This window comes from Anomaloglossus baeobatrachus, chromosome 5, assembly GCF_048569485.1.
Source record: "Anomaloglossus baeobatrachus isolate aAnoBae1 chromosome 5, aAnoBae1.hap1, whole genome shotgun sequence".
Lineage (NCBI taxonomy): Eukaryota > Metazoa > Chordata > Amphibia > Anura > Aromobatidae > Anomaloglossus > Anomaloglossus baeobatrachus.
Genome location: NC_134357.1, coordinates 118816621 through 118832840, shown reverse-complemented (window position 1 = coordinate 118832840; position 16220 = coordinate 118816621). Strand labels below are relative to the sequence as shown.

At 44.6% G+C, this 16220-nt stretch overlaps 1 protein-coding gene across 7 annotated transcripts in view; it reads left to right on the top strand.

Moving 5' to 3' along the window:
• The window catches only part of SORBS1 (sorbin and SH3 domain containing 1), a 583014-nt gene that overhangs the window by 132690 nt on the left and 434104 nt on the right, over positions 1-16220 (top strand). For all 7 annotated transcript variants that reach the window (XM_075348809.1, XM_075348810.1, XM_075348812.1 and 4 more), the window contains exon 2: positions 674-737. The gene's annotated coding sequence lies outside the window, so the exon portion shown is untranslated. The remainder of the gene's footprint in view (positions 1-673; positions 738-16220) is intronic.

Genomic DNA, 16220 nt, shown 5'->3' with positions numbered 1-16220 from the left:
GTAATCGGCCCCCAAATTTCTGTTGACCGTGGGCACGACCATAAGCCATGTAACAAATCGGTAGAGGGAGTTTCCTTTCCATTTTGTCGTTCCTGGGAACACTGCCCTGGAATTTTTCCACCTACCTACATGGGCTATATTTGACAGTATCACAATAAGCTTAAAGTTTTTTTGGGTTTTTTTTGTGACCTGTCTATGTATTGGTTGTTTTGTACAGCAAGTGACCAAGAAAATAGGCTATTTTTTTGGTCTTAAAAAATTGGTGGTGACCCAATATAAATTGTCATCCTCCTCGGGAATCAATAACATTTCGGTTTAACCAGAAGATAAAACGTGGAGGAGATGAGTGGTTTAATTTCACAATTAGAAGCTGCTATGCTTCATTAAAGAAAGCCTAATAATTATGTTTCCTAGATTTCCTTAATTAGCCTGTCACTGAGCTTTGTGTCTGTGGTTACTATTTTGGGTAGTGTTGTGAATAATTCGAGGAGCTGGAATGAGGGTAATTATAATTTCTGATCAAATTTTCAGATATCCTCACAACATTTTTCTACGTTCCTTTGTGTTCACCCAACCAATTATAGCATCATTTCCATCTCTATGCTATTGAATAATTTGAAATTTTAATGGTATTTTAACTTGTACTTTATAACATTTGCTTTGTTTCTTTCAGGCTGCGCTGACACGGATTGTTAATGGACTTTATTCTCTGTATTCTTCAAGCCTTTTGATATAAGGTAAATTATATTTACATTTCATGTACAGAACATGTGATTACTGTATTTGCACAATGAAAAATTAGTAATTAACGTAGTGTATGTATTCTGTGGAAAATTGCCAGTTGAGAATATAGAGATCATTGTTTTGCTTTAGAAAAAAATCTGTCAGATTTCAAAATACAGAATGCATATATTCTTAAATAGATCGCTGAGGCTTGATGAGGCTGGTGGATTTACTGCTACGATCTGCTTTCTTGAACATGCTTTTTCAGTTTTGTCCATACATTTTCTATGGGATGGAGTTCTGGGCTGTTTTTGGGTATGTGTCTTTTATAAGTTGATTCCATCCAAAATCCTCCTGAAAAAGCACCTTAAAAGCTCCACATAAAAATGAACAATGTCAAAACATTGCTATGCTCAGGTGCTGTATAATGTCACTTCTTTTAATCCCTTCATGGTTCAGAAATCAGACTTCCATTAGAAAGAAGATTAATAAATGCAAAGCCGCCTTAGAAAAATAATAGTTGGTGTGCTCCTGAAGTAGCTTCACCTGGGGAAACTAAGCACATGCACCAAAATATCAAAGATGCCGTGTGCACATACCCTCTAAGGGAAATCCTTCACCAGGGTTTTGCTTCCTCATCTGAGAGCAGTATTGTGTTGGGGAAGAGACCCCGATTCCAGTGACGTGTCCCTTACTGTGCTGCTTTTAATAAAATCACTATTTTATCTGCCAGTTCTCTGAATGCTGAGCTTTGTATAACCCCGCCCACACCACTGATTGTCAGCTTTCCGTGTACACTGTGCATAAGCAGAAAGATGGTGACAGATTCCCTTTAAGCCATTTAAAAAAAAAATGCCTTGGGCTCATTGTGGATTTGCAAGACCTATTTGTGAGCCAGCTTTAACTTCTAGGCTGATGATGTTAGATGTTTCCTCCTCCTTAATGTCATCTAATTTAAGAATTGCACCAGTTCGTCCTGCAGCATTGCTTACCAACAACATGATACTGCCACCCTGTGCTTCATGGTTGAGATGGTGTTCTTTGGCTTGCAAGCTTCCCCCTGCTTCCTCCTTACATAATGATGGCATCATGGCCAAATTGTTTAATCAGACCGGAGAACATTTCTCCAAAAACGTACGGTCTTTATCCCCATGTGCAGTTGCAAACTGTAACCTGGTGATTTATGATGCTTTTGATGCAGTGGCTTGTTCTTTGGAGAGCAGCATTTTTGCTCATTTCTATATAGGGTATGTTTTACTATTGCTATTGATATTTTTGGACCTGTTGCCTTCAGCGTCTTCATAAGGTCTTTCTTTTTCAATTGATTAGTAATTTTTTCACCAAAGTATGTGCATCTCTAGAGAGTGTGTCTCTGTGACGCTAATCACGCTAATCACGTGCTAGCCATAAGGCTGAATAATTAAGAGGTCCAGGGTCAGATACCAAGAGTACTCGTCATAAACAAAGGGGTAAGACAATGGCATAGTCAGATAATGGTCTGAGGTCAAAATTCCAGAAAGGTAGCAGATCAAGGGGATAGGCAAACAGATTGTCAGACGCAAAGTCAAGGACCGGGTCACAATAGATGTGAGACTGAGCACAGAAACTCAAGGCACGCAGGCACCACTGAGCTAATGCTACAACTGGCAATAAGTGAAGGGAGAGAACCAGCTACACAGCCAGGTAATCATTCTCAAGCTAGAGCTTTTTGACTTGGGCGGGATTTGCACGTTGCGACATCGCAAGCCGATGCTGCGATGTCGCACGCGATAGTCCCTGCCCCCGTCGCAGGTACGATATCGTGTGATGGCTGGCGTAGCGAAAATTATCGCTACGCCAGCTTCACATGCACTCACCTGCCCTGCGACCGTCGCTTTGGCCGGCGACCCGCCTCCTTCCTAAGGGGGCGGGTCGTGCGGCGTCATAGCGACGTCACACGGCAGGCGGCCAATAGCGGCGGAGGGGCGGAGATGAGCAGGATGTAAACATCCCGCCCACCTCCTTCCTTCCGCATTGTGGCCGGCGGCAGGTAAGGAGATGTCCCTCGCTCCTGCAGCTTCACACACAGCGATGTGTGCTGCCGCAGGAGCGAGGAACAACATCGTACCTGTCGCGGCACCGGCATTATGGAAATGGCTGCAACGATGATACGATAACGACGCTTTTGCGCTCGTTCATCGTATCATCTAGGATTTACACACTACGACATCGCAAGTGACGCCGGATGTGCGTCACTTTCGATTTGACCCCACCGACATCGCACCTGCGATGTCGTAGTGTGCAAAGCCGCCCTTGGAATCGGTGGAGGGGATAAATATAGGTTATTGTTGTTTCCACCAAAGTATATGTAAACAAGTTCACATATAGTGTATTGAAAGAGCATTCGTACCCTGTGAACATTTCCACATTTTTTCACGTTACACCCCAAAACGATAAATATTTTATTGGGATTTTAGATGATATACCAACAATAAGTATTTGTGAAGTGTAAAGGAAATGATACATATATTCTAAATGTTTGAAAAATATAAATCTGAAAATTGTGATGTGCATTTATATTCCACCCCATTTGTCAATACTTTGTAAGACATTCCGCTGCAATTACTGTCTCAAGTTTTTTGGGGTATGTCTCTACCAGCTTTATATATCTAGGGGCTGACATTTGTGCCCATTATTCTTTGCAAAATAGCTGTAGCTCAGGGAAATTGGATGAAGGTGTCTGTGAACAGCAATTTTCCAGTCTTGTCACAGATTCTCACAAGGATTTAGGTCTGGACTGTGACTGGACAATTCACACACATGGATATGCTTTTATCTTATAGGGCTGGCAGTATGTTTAGGGTTATTATTATTCCAAGATCTATTGATTAAAATAAACTTTGTTTGTGGGGAAAACACCTTTAATGTTTAAAAATGCAAATGATGACAAATAGAAATAAAATTTTCAAAAAAATCTTTAATTTATTCAGTATCGAGTATGAGCCTTAGGCCAGAATCACACTTGCTAGTGCCTCGCGTGTCTCTCATGGTAGAACCCGGCTTGGCCGCACACTCCCCTGACAGGAGCGGGTCGGTTGCATGTATCTCTATGCAGCTCAGACGCTCCTGTATGCATAGTGTGCGGCCATGCCGGGTTCTACCATGAGAGACTCGCGCCAGAAACACGCGAGGCACTAGCAAGTGTGATTCTGGCCTTATGTGCAGAAATCCCTGCCGTTACGCGCCTTGGCTGCTATCATTGATGTTATTATTGGCTATTTGATGAATGTTCTTCCATTCTGAATGCACTTTGACAAATCATCAAGATCCACTGCTGGCAGGCTCCCTTTACAATTGACATCTAATCATTTCCTAGATGTTGTTGATGGGAGACAGGTCCGAAGATGCTGTAGGCCATGGTAGCATGTGTGGATAATGCAGGCTGCTCAAAGTAGCACAACCAACATGTGGCCTGGCACTTATACTCGATACTAAAAAAATAGAGATGTTTTAAAATTTTGTGTCCGTTTTTTCTTAATTTGCAAATCCTTATCATGTCTATGATCTCCTTAATTACACAAGTTTTCATTCTTAGTGGTACAATTACAATATTGAGCAGTGCATATACTGTATATATAGTTATTACATGTGTATATTACTAAAGAATTTTTATTAGGTTGTTGTGTTAATTCACAACCTTTACTTACCCAAAAAACTAATCTAGTGAAATGCATATACATGCTAGAAATACTATGCTAAGAACTGAGACTTTGATCACACCATACAATGATCGCCTATCAGCGTCCAGTTTATTGCTGCTTTCTTACAGAAACTGTCCACAGGTATTTCCGCTTCACTCCAATAATGTAAAGAGGGTTGAGCTGTGAGAACTCCGCCTGTATAAAGGTGTGGTGCTATTCTTTGAAGACAGTAGCCATATTGTTTCTAATTCCAGATAAATGGTTAATATTACTTTTATACAATAAACTCAGGACACATCATCCAAATCCAGTGACAATTCTTCCATCGTTACTATAGCAGCAGAATGTCAGTTCTTCAATAACTTTGCTATACCAGACTTAAAATTCTTGGCTGGGGCTCAGATTCTTGCAGAGTAAGTCTTCTCGTAGCCCACCTGTGGTCTCAATAGAATGATGTGCCGTCAGAGCGAACTTTTAACCCAGCAGACAGCTGTAACTCTGCTCCTCCAGAATTTAGTGTTGTCCCCACAGTGGTCACAGCCGTTTCACTCATCAGTTCTCCATGAAGTCACAGTAATGTCTCCTGCACACAGATATGGCATCACTGTGCCCTCTTTCCCACAGTAGTCACAGCAGGGCCTCTCATCAGCTCTCCATGTAGCAACAGCCGTGTCTCTTGCACACAGTAATGACAGCAGTGTTTCCGCTTTTGTACAGTAGTCGCAGTGAGGCCACTATCACCATTAGTCACAGTAGAGCTGGTCTCTTTTCTTTCACTAGTTACAGCAAGCAAGTCTCATTCCCTAGTACCCATATCAGTTCCCCACATATTCACAGCAGTTCCACCGTTTCCTCTGTAAGGTGCTCCACAGTAGTCAGAGCAGGACCCCCTAACTCAATTCCATAATGGTTGCATTGGTCACATCAGGATTTCCATCCATGAATACATGATTTGGCAATGACTGATTTGTATAAATCCTTCTGATGCTTTCACAATGGTTTCTATACTTGAGCCCTCCAGTGTATGCATTTAATGGTAAAAATTTTTTGTATTCTACTGACATCTAATAAGATATTTTTTTACTGATACTTTTTGACCTTGGTGTCTGTAAGACTTGTCATAACTGTTTTTTTTTTTTATCTAATGCAGTGATCCCCAACTTTTCTGCCCTTGAGAGCCACATTGAGCTCTGAGAGAGGGTTGCGAGCCACATTCAGCTCTGAAAGAGGTCTTGAGCCACATTCAGTTCTGAGAGTGGGTCGCGAGCCACATTCAGCTCTGAGACAGTGCCACAAGGCACATTCAGCTCTGAGAGAGGGTTGAGAGCCACATTCAGCTGTAGAGAGGGTTGCAAGCCGCATGCAGTAGTGAGAGAGGGTCACGAGCCACATTCAGCTCTGAGAGAGTCACGAGCCACATTCAGCTCTGAGAGAGGGCTGTGAGTCACATTCAGGTCTGGGAGAGGATCGTGAGCTACATGCAACTGTGGAGCAGAGTTGTGGGACACATTCAGCTCTGAGAGAGTTGTGCGATATTGTCACGGGTGTATCACAGCCGGCAGTGAGTGTTAGAAAATCCCAGAGATTGGCAGCTCTTGTTGTTATCTGACAGTTCCCTGTTTCTGCAACAGCGGACTTTAGGCCTTGGGAAACTGTCAGTTTTGTCTTTCAGTTGTCAGCCTCTGACTTCCTTTATAAATTTTACCCTGGGGTGTTTGGGTGTGGTTTATAGTTTGTTGCTGACAGAGCTTTGGAGAAGTCATCTTCTGTTGCTCCAGACTCCTGTGGTTGCTGCAGATCAGGTAAGTGTTGTCTTTGCTATCTACCAGGCCTCTGGTGATTGCAGTTGTTTCCCCTGTTTTGCTCCCTTGTGTCATCCATTAGCGATAGTCGTGTTGACGAAGAGCTGATACCCTCCATCTTTACTTAGGACCCATTTTCCAGAGTAACATAGGGCTCCAGGCATTCCAGCTCGGCGACAGGTGCGGAACCTGTATAGGGTCTGTGAGATCAGTGAGGGTGAGCTGCAGGCTGTAGTCAGGGGTCACCAATTCCCACTTTCCCTAGCAATAGGGTATTCCTTTCCTCTTTCCTATGTGTTGTCGTATACTATTATTATTATTATTTATTGTTATAGCGCCATTTATTCCATGGCGCTTTACAAGTGAAAGAGGGTATACGTACAACAATCATTAACAGTACAAGACAGACTGGTATAGGAGGAGAGAGGACCCTGCCCGCGAGGGCTCACAGTCTACAGGGAATGGGTGATGGTAAAATAGGTAAGGACAGAGCTGGTTGCGCAGTGGTCTACTGAACTGAGGGCTATTGTAGGTTGTAGGCTTGTTGGAAGAGGTGGGTCTTGAGGTTCCTCTTGAAGCTTTCCACGGTATACGACCGATATAGCCTTTCTCCCCTGCCTTGATACATATTCAGCTCTGAGACAGGATTGTGAGCCATATTCAGCTCTGAGACAGGGTCGCGAGCCACATGCAGCTCTGATAGAGGGTCACGAGCCACATCCAGTGCCCACCCTCCTCACAGTAGTGACACCCAGAGCCCCCATTTCCAGTATAATGACACAAAAGCTTTTCTATAGAACTCACATTGAGGCAGTACACCAAGATCACTGGGGTTCCTATCTTATCCCCATTCAGATCTGCTCTTCTATGTGGGGCTACTAACAAAATTCACCATCTGGAGTCCCCCTCTTTACAGATGTTTGCTAGACCTGGTGCTTAGGCACCAAGTAGGAAGACAGCCGCGAGCTACATATGGCTCCTGACCCACAGGTTGGAGATCCTGATCTAGTGAAACAACTTGTTGCAAATTAACTACACAGTGTCTGAAAATCCTAAGCAGTGGTTCATATCTAAATGATATTATTTCTATTCTTAAAGAAAATCTGTCACCTTGGATATACTTTGCCATATATCTGCAGATATGGAGTTAATCGGCAGGTAAAAAAAAACATACACCGCTGCCCCGCCAGCTCACTGACAGTGTGGCTACTGGGGAAAAATGAACTTTTCTCCTCCCATAAGTCGCACGATTTCAGCCATTTGGACAAGCATGCAGTGTCTACAATTACCGCCCCAATACCAAATATGTGTATTTTTTTTTGTTTTGTTTTATTTTCAGTGGGGCAACTTTTGTGCCCGTTTTTTGTTTGTTTTTGTTTTTTTAATTTTTCATATTTTAAAAAAATATTTTTACACTTTCTTATTGATTTTACAAGTCGTTTTAGGGGACTTGAAGTTAACGGTGTCAGATAGTTTCAGTGTCTCTCTGAACAGGAGAAATGCTGATCTCCTGTGAATGCTGGCGTTCAGCCGGTGCTCTCAGGAAAACTATGTCATGACTGCGACGATGGTCATCAGCTGACCCCCGGCTGTCATGACAACCCATTGGCACCTCATGATCATGTCATAGGGCCGCCGATGGGGGCAGGGAGTGGTTCGCTTACTGCCAGTGTGCGTTAAAACCCACTGTCAGAGATTGACAGCGGGATTTAACAGGTTAACAGGTGCATGTGGATCTCCAATACATCCAAGCCTGTGAGCTGCACATGTGTGGGGAAACATGCAGGCTCGTCATCTGAGCCCGAATTAAACGGACAGACACAACCTTGGATGTACTGGCACGTCCAAGGTCGTTAAGTGGTTAATAAAGATGAATTGTTTCAACTTATTATTTTTTATTTATTTTTTTTAGCTTACTTCATTTTAGCCTTGGGATTTTGGTCCTGGACTTTTGGGTTGTTTTCACCTTCAATATGTCGCTCGGGCAGCATTGTGACGCTCTTTATCTGCAGAATAACCCTATATTTCCAGGTAAATAGCATTTTCCAAGGTGACAGAACCATTTTTAAAGCATACTGAAAATCATTTAGTTCTGGAGAATCATTTCATATGTAGCCCACACACTGTGTGTTTATAATTGGACCTACAGTGACCAAATTCCAGCTTCAATCACATTTCCACACCTGCGTCTGAGGATTGACTCTGCAGACTTCTCATGGAGACTATTTAGAGCTGAAGCTAGACACAGCTCATAATGCAAACTGAGAACAGTTACCAACTGTTTAATATTTCCCAGATGAGCAGGAAAACAGCTCTTCCATCGTCAGTCTGCATCTAGAACTGTAAACTCATACCATCTGGGATGTGTAGGCACTTGCATGCAAAAATCAATGAATCCCTTTCGTCTGTACTACTAGTATGCTCGAAGACAAGCCAAATTCAAGCTTAATTAGCCTGTTTGCGTGTGCCACATTCTCCTGATTGTGCCAGATGAGGATTGAAAGAAAATTGTTTACCAATGAAGCTTTTTACAGTTTAAGGCCTAGTTCGCATTACATTTCATACACACATCAGTGGCTCCGTTGGGGTTATTGTCTGAAGCCCTGAGAAATGGGATTCAGGTCTATCAGCCAACATGGCCATTGACTTTATTGAAGCAGATGGAGTCACTTTGTGACCTAATTTTTTCCCTTTTTGAGGGATTTCAGAAAAAGGCAGCCAATCACACTTTTAGGCCTTCCTCATAGCAGGCCTTCACGAAGGAATGTCACATTGCTCCTACGTCCGTTTTTTATGGTGTAAAGTGGAATAAAGTAAAGTGGAACTTCGCTTAACGAGTAACCCAGTTAACGAGAATTTCGCTTAACAAGCAAAGCTTTCTGTAAATTTGTAACTTGGTTCACGAGAAAGCTTTGCTGTACGAGCAAAATCCTCACCGCACACACTTCCGGTTCCGTACATCCACCGCGCTCTAATCCGCACTTGCAGTCCACACAAACACACACAAGCACGCACAAACACACACAAACACACACGCACGCACACACATACACTATTATGCTCACCTTACCTTCCGTTCCACCGCTGGCCTCATGGTTCTTGTAGTCCGCCGGTACATCGCGACGTCCTCGCGGCGGACTACAAGACCCAGGAAGCCGTCGATGGAACAGAAGTAAAGGTGAGCATAATATGTGTATCTTCAGTTCCATCGCCGGTCTCCTGGGTCCTGTAGTTCGCCGGTATAGGCTGTGCATCGGCAACCATAGCGACGAAGCAGGAACTTCCTCTGTCACCGCTACTCAAAGGCAGCGCGCTGGCCAATCAGAGGCAAGCGTCTCCTGCCTTTGATGTTAGCACTCTGGCAATGTAAGTTCCTCCATGTAAGTTCCTCCCTCGTCGTTATGGTAACCCAATACACAGCCCGTACAAGCGAACAGCAAGTCCCAGGAGACCAGCGATGGAACGGAAAGTAAAGTGAGCATAATATGTGCGTGTGAGTGCGTGCTTGTGTGCTTGTGTGAGTTTTTGTGTGTTTGTACATGTTTGTGTATGTTTGTGCGTGTGTGGAATGACACAATAGGGGACCAGGATGGGACATTTAACAAGTTGTGGAACGAATTGTCTGCATTACAATGATTTCCTATGGGAAATCTTGCTTTGCTGAACGAGTAACTTGGTTAACAAGCACAGTCCCAGAACGGATTGTTCTCGTTAACCAAGATTCCACTGTACAGTAGCCAGACCCCTTCATTTCAGGTGTATTAATAGCTTGACGTTGCATTGATTTGACCATGAAACTAGTGGTACGGCCATTTCTTTAAAGTGTTCCAAGAGTAACTTTTTTCAACACTACAGCGCCAGGCTCCATCTTGGTCATGCTACTGTGAGCAGCCTGCGTGGCCAAAACATGCTACCATGGCCTTCAGCGTCATAGTAGTTTAGTGTGAACTGAATTCAACTTTACAATTTAACTACAGTAGCAAGTCCTCTTTAAGGGTTATTCCCATCTTCATAAAATAATATTTTCATAAAGTGATTGTAAATATAAGCTCTTGCAATTTTACTACTTATTAAAATTGTTGTTGAGATATGAACTCTTTTGTTTACAACATGTTTCCTTGGAGACCGACCACCATTTTGCAATGCTTTCAAGCTCTTCTCTATTTAGCTTACAAACACTGTTTTGACACTGTCCTGGATTGCTGCAGCGCCCTTTTGCCTCCTAATCTCGGCCAGCTTCAGTATATAAGGCTTCCCAAGTAGGCAGCGACAGTGGTTGGTCTCTTAGGCAAAGAGCTGTATACAAAAAGAGGGAAAAGTGTTATTTTCCTAAGAATGGCTGCATATTTTAATAACCAGTAAATTGCTAAAGTGCTTGTTTTTACAAGCACAATCTGACAATATCCATCTATGAAGATGGGAATAACCCCTTAAGAACCAGTTCCAACAACTATGTTGATGGTTTTATTTCCACAAGTGGTGTTGTGTCACAGCAAGGTTACAAACTACTGCTACAAAACAAGGCAACCCCTTCCCCACAAAAAAACCCACAATTTAATCTTAAAGGGGTTGTACAGGACTTTTACATTAAGTGCCTATCTGTAAGAAAGGTTATCAATATTTGATCAGCGTTGGTGCGACACCCAGCACCCCGTCCATTCAGCTGGTCCCAGTGCCAGATGCGCTAAGTTGCAGAGCTGCCAGCCCCATCAACTCAATAGTGGCTGCCAGGGCTGCCACTAAGAGTTTCGAGGCCCAATACTGGCAACATTTTTAGGTCCTATTGAAACTCCGCCCAGGCTCCACCCCAGCTCTGCTTCCACCCATCAAACCTTCCACAGTCTCCCCAACACTCTTGGAAAACCATTTATATATGCAAACAGTCATGGCTAAAAATGTTAGCACCCTAACAGTTGTTCCAGAAAATGAAGTATTTCCCTCAGAAAATTAATATTACACCCTCTACACCACGTTTCTCCATAATACACCAGCTACACCAACCCTCTCCATAGTACACCCTCTACACAATACACCCTCTACACCGCCCCTCTCCGTAGTATCTCTCCCACACTGCTCTTTTGTATGATATCTCCACACACACACACTGCCCCTCTATATAATATCCCCCACACACTGCCCCTCTGTATAATATCCCCCACACACATTGCCCCTCTGCATAATATCTCCCCACACACTGCCCCTCTGTATAATATCCTCCCACATACTGCACCTCTGTATATTGCCCCACACATATTACCCCTCTGTATAGCATCCCCCTACACACACACCCTGCCCCTCTGTATAATATCCCCCCCATATACACACTGCCCCTCTGTATAATATCCCCCCACACACACTGCTCCTCACAACACTTTGTTAAAAAAGAAGTGGTGGGCACCACAGTGTAATAAATATAAATAAAGGGTGGGGTGCTAACAAAAACTATGCAAAAAAAATGAATTGTAACATGAGAGGAAAATTGCTGCACCATAAAAATGTGCACACCCAGCTCATTATATAAAAATATGGCTTTTATTGATACAAAACATATAAGGCTAATAAAAACAAAGGTTAAAAGCATGATTGACAAGAGAAAAAATATGGATGAAATAGGGGGATGGACATAATAATCCTATACTTATCCCAAGTGAAGTATCAGGGCACTAATAATAGAATGCACAATAATGATATAAGGCAGTGTCCACAGATAAATAATATACCAAAACATACAATACCTGGCTGTAGAGCCTCACCTTAAAGGTAATGTGGCAGTAAGTCAATAAAGGGTAGGTTTTTAACCAATGGTTTTGTCACCCTTATATGTTTTGTATCAATAAAAGCCAAGTTTATATATAAACTAGAAATAGGCCCGATGCTATTGCATCGGGAATGCGGTGACATGAGCATCTGTCTATGCTTAGTGGTGCTGACAGGAGCAGTGGACATCTGTCACACTGTTTGCGCTTTCCAACTTTTCTATTGTATGTCATCCTTCTGCATTTGTGTATTGTATGTGTTGCATCATTTGACCTCTTTCACCCATGTGCACTGTCTCTTCCTTGTTGTGTGCTGTATATTGGTATCTGGTGTTGTGTTTCTTGAGCTTTGTTCACTATGTGGTGTCTCCCCTGTGTGCTGTGTGTGTGTTTACACTATATGGTCTCTTGTAATCTGTTGTGACTATAATTGGAGGTAGGTAAAAAGAAAGGAAAAAAAATCCAGCTCACCCCTCTTCACTCCATGGAATATCAGCAGCACACGGAAAAACGCCCAGATCCGTGCGAGAACAAATGATGCAGAAACAAGAGCAGATCCAGCGCCTTAGCAGGGAGACTCAGGAAGTAAAACTCCAAACTTTATTAAGTCCAATAAAAAAATACAAAGGTACAGACCTCCTTGTGATCTGTCCCCCCACAAGGAGGTCTGTACCTTTTGTATTTTTTTATTGGACTTAATAAAGTTTGGAGTTTTACTTCCTGAGTCTCCCTGCTAAGGCGCTGGATCTGCTCTTGTTTCTGTATAATTGGAGGTGGTACATTGTTTTGTGCAGTTTGATGTGTGTGTGATTGTCCGTTCCCAAAGTGGGCAAAAAAACACAAAGGAAGTGAGAGGATACAATTTTTCTTCGCTCGCCGTAACATCGCTCAAGGCATACTGATGTCAGGCAAGGGTGGACATACCCGGCCACGCCTGCTTACTGCTCTGTGACGTTACAAATGTTTAATTTAAAACACCAACACCTCATTATACCTGGATGTGCTATGGGTAGCACAATGTTAGACTGGCAACAGAATTGTGCTTACTCAGCCCACAATTTGGGTTTCACCTGCACTGTTGTCCCTGGTTACCATGACTATGATGTGGGCGCGAACTGCGGCTGCGCAACTGACAGTGCCACAGTGCATTGTGGGATATGGTTACATCTGCAACTGGCAATTAAGTACGTAGATATTTGTATATATATATATATATATATATATATATATATATATATATAGTGCCCCTCCTGGTATATATCCCCATTTTGGACCCCTCCTGGTCTATATTTCCTCCTCCTGATCTGTGTGTCCTCCTCCTAGTATATATGTCCCCTTCCTTGTATATATGTCCCCATCCTGGTGTCATGAGTGTATCTCACTTGGGGGAGACCTCGGATGAATCTGGTGTCAGAAGTTCAAAGCGCCTAGCCACTGGCAGGTTCCCTACTGTTATTTGATAACATCTCCTTGCTTGTGGTACTGTAAGGGTTAAGCGCCCTTTCCTGCCTGGCTGCAGGCTGTAGCTTTCAATCTCAGGTGCGCCTCTTTCTGAACACTCCCTTTCACTATTTAAGTCATTTGATCTAATCACATGATGCCTTTGTTAGAAACTGAATTCCTCATTTCTATGTGGTCCACTTTGGAAGTAGCCTACTCTGGCAAAACTTTATGTGCTCCACTGAAGCCACCTTGAATGTTTTTCCTTTTCATGTCTTTTTCCCCTGTTTGTATTCCTACCCTTGTGTTTTTGTATTGTAGTAGTGTGTCTAGTGATCTTGTCGGCCTACTCACTAGCGAGGGTGAGTTCAGGGCTAGCTGAGGGCCTAAGGTATCCGGATCGGTGACAGGTTGCAAGAACCAGCTTGAGGTGAATTGAAGAGGTGTCCCCTCACCCCTCTCCCTTGCGGCAAGGATCTCCGTTTTATCGTAACTCCTGTATTCCCTGTGTGATGTAATATCTTCCGGGGGTTTACTATTTACTAGGTAAATCCTACCCGTCACGTGTGTTCCACCTGGTATATATGTTCCCTTCTCGTATAGATGTCCCCACCCCGGTCCCTGGCTGTGCCATCCTCTTCAATGGGCCGCATACACCAGTCATGGTTGTCATGCCCTGATGGCGCCCCTGGTGGCAGCAGCCAAGTAGTGCACATCTGCACCCTATTGATGCAAATAGGGGGTGGATCTGCAGTACTTGGCCACAGCCTTTTTCTATTGAGGAAGCTGTGCAGCTCTACAACTTAGCACATCTGGCCGCCGACAACAGGAACAGCTCATCTTCAGACGTATGCTGGGTATTGCATGCCCAGCCGTGAGATATTGATTACCTATGCTGACAATAATAGGCCATTAATATAAAAGTCCTAGACAACCCCTTTAAGAAATTGGTAATTGTGACTTGTACAGACTGTGAGCTATAACATTTTAATGAATGCATCACATCACGATTTAATATCAAGAAATAAGGACACCATGTGTCCAGAACTTGAATGATGTGAAAAAGTTTGCTAATATGAGGATTCGGCATGTTTTCAGAACACACTGGTGACATATGGGATGTTCCCGGAAAACTTGGCATAAAGTGTATGTCTTTTTTCTATGTTAGTGTGACTGTAAATCTTCTGAATCTATTTAAAGTGATGGTTGAAACTTTGTCATGTTTGAGAACCACAGAAACAGCAATTCCCCCAAAGGAAAGATCTTTTACTTTGTAAAACCACCTTTTTTTATTAGCAGTCACAACGCCATCCCAGATAACGCTTACCCATTAGACAAATGTTGGCCACACTTGTTGAGAGTCGGACAGACGCTGCAGGGAACTTGACGATCCTCTGGTGGGCCCCTATACTGGATATAGAGGGAGTCCTCCTTAACCAGTCGCAGTACTTGTAAACCAAAATAGGAGTGGGACAATAAGAGGAAAAAAGTATAATAGAAGCACAAGCACCACCGCTGTATTTTTCACTCACTAATACTGAACATGTGAACGTGGCCAATGAGGTAAAATTTATTGAACATTTGCATGTAGTCAGGGCCAGCGTCAGCAAATGCCGGGGCGCTGGACAGCCGGGGGGGCCCACTCGCGAGTTCCGGGGACCGCAGTCCTCGGCAGTAAACTGCAGCTGCCGTCCCTTTAAGGTGCTGCATCCTCCTGGTTTGAACTTCATCTGTGGGCGGAGCTACCGCGCGATGCCCTGCTCCCGTCGCACAGCACAGATGAAGGAGGCGCAGTGCCAGCCAGCGACCCCCAGCACAGCACTGCCCTCCGGCGCTGTGTGGGCCCCCTCTCCACCAGTGGTTTGAGCAGTATGTCCTACACCCCTCCCCCCCCACCCGATCTGTATGTGGCCTCCCCACCCCCCAATTTATGGGCCCCAGTGAGCTGTATGGGCCCCCCCTCCGAGATGTATGTCCTGGCCCCCCTCCGGAGATGTATGTCCTGGCCCCCAGAGCCGTGTGTGTGGGGCCCCCAGAGCTGCGTGTACACATCTCTCAGATGTCGACTCCCATCATAAACTACAACCCCCTGCATTGAAAGGAGATAACTACAAGAGTGTGTGTGTCTGGGTGCAGCAGAGCCAAGTGCGTGTCTGGATGCAGCACAGCAGAGTGCGTGTCTGGATGCAGCACAGCAGAGTGCATGTCTGGATGCAGCACAGCAGAGTGCGTGTCTGGATTCAGCAGAGCAGAGTGCGTGTCTCGGTGCAGCAGAGCCGAGTGCGTGTCTGGGTGCAGCAGAGCCGAGTGCGTGTCTGAGTGCAGCAAAGCTGAGTGCATGTCTGGGTGTAGCAGAGCCGAGTGCGTGTCTGGGTGCTGCAGAGCCAAGCGCGTGTCTGGGTGCAGCAGAGCCGAGTGCATTCTTGGGTGCAGCAGAGCAGAGTGTGTGTCTGGATGCAGCAGAGCCGAGTGCGTGTCTGGGTGCAGCAGAGCCGAGTGTGTGTCTTGGTGCAGCAGAGCCGAATGCGTGCCTGGGTGCAGCAGAGCCGAATGCGTGCCTGGGTGCAGCAGAGCCGAGTACGTGCCTGGGTGCAGCAGAGCCGAGTGCGTGCCTGGGTGCAGCAGAGCCGAGTGCGTGCCTGGGTGCAGCAGAGCCGAGTGCGTGCCTGGGTGCAGCAGAGCCGAGTGCGTGCCTGGGTGCAGCAGAGCCGAGTGCGTGTCTGGGTGCAGCAGAGCCGTGTGCATGTCTGGGTGTAGCAGAGCTGAGTGTTTGTGTGCAGCAGAGCTTTGTGTGTGTGCAACAAAGCTGTGTGTGTATG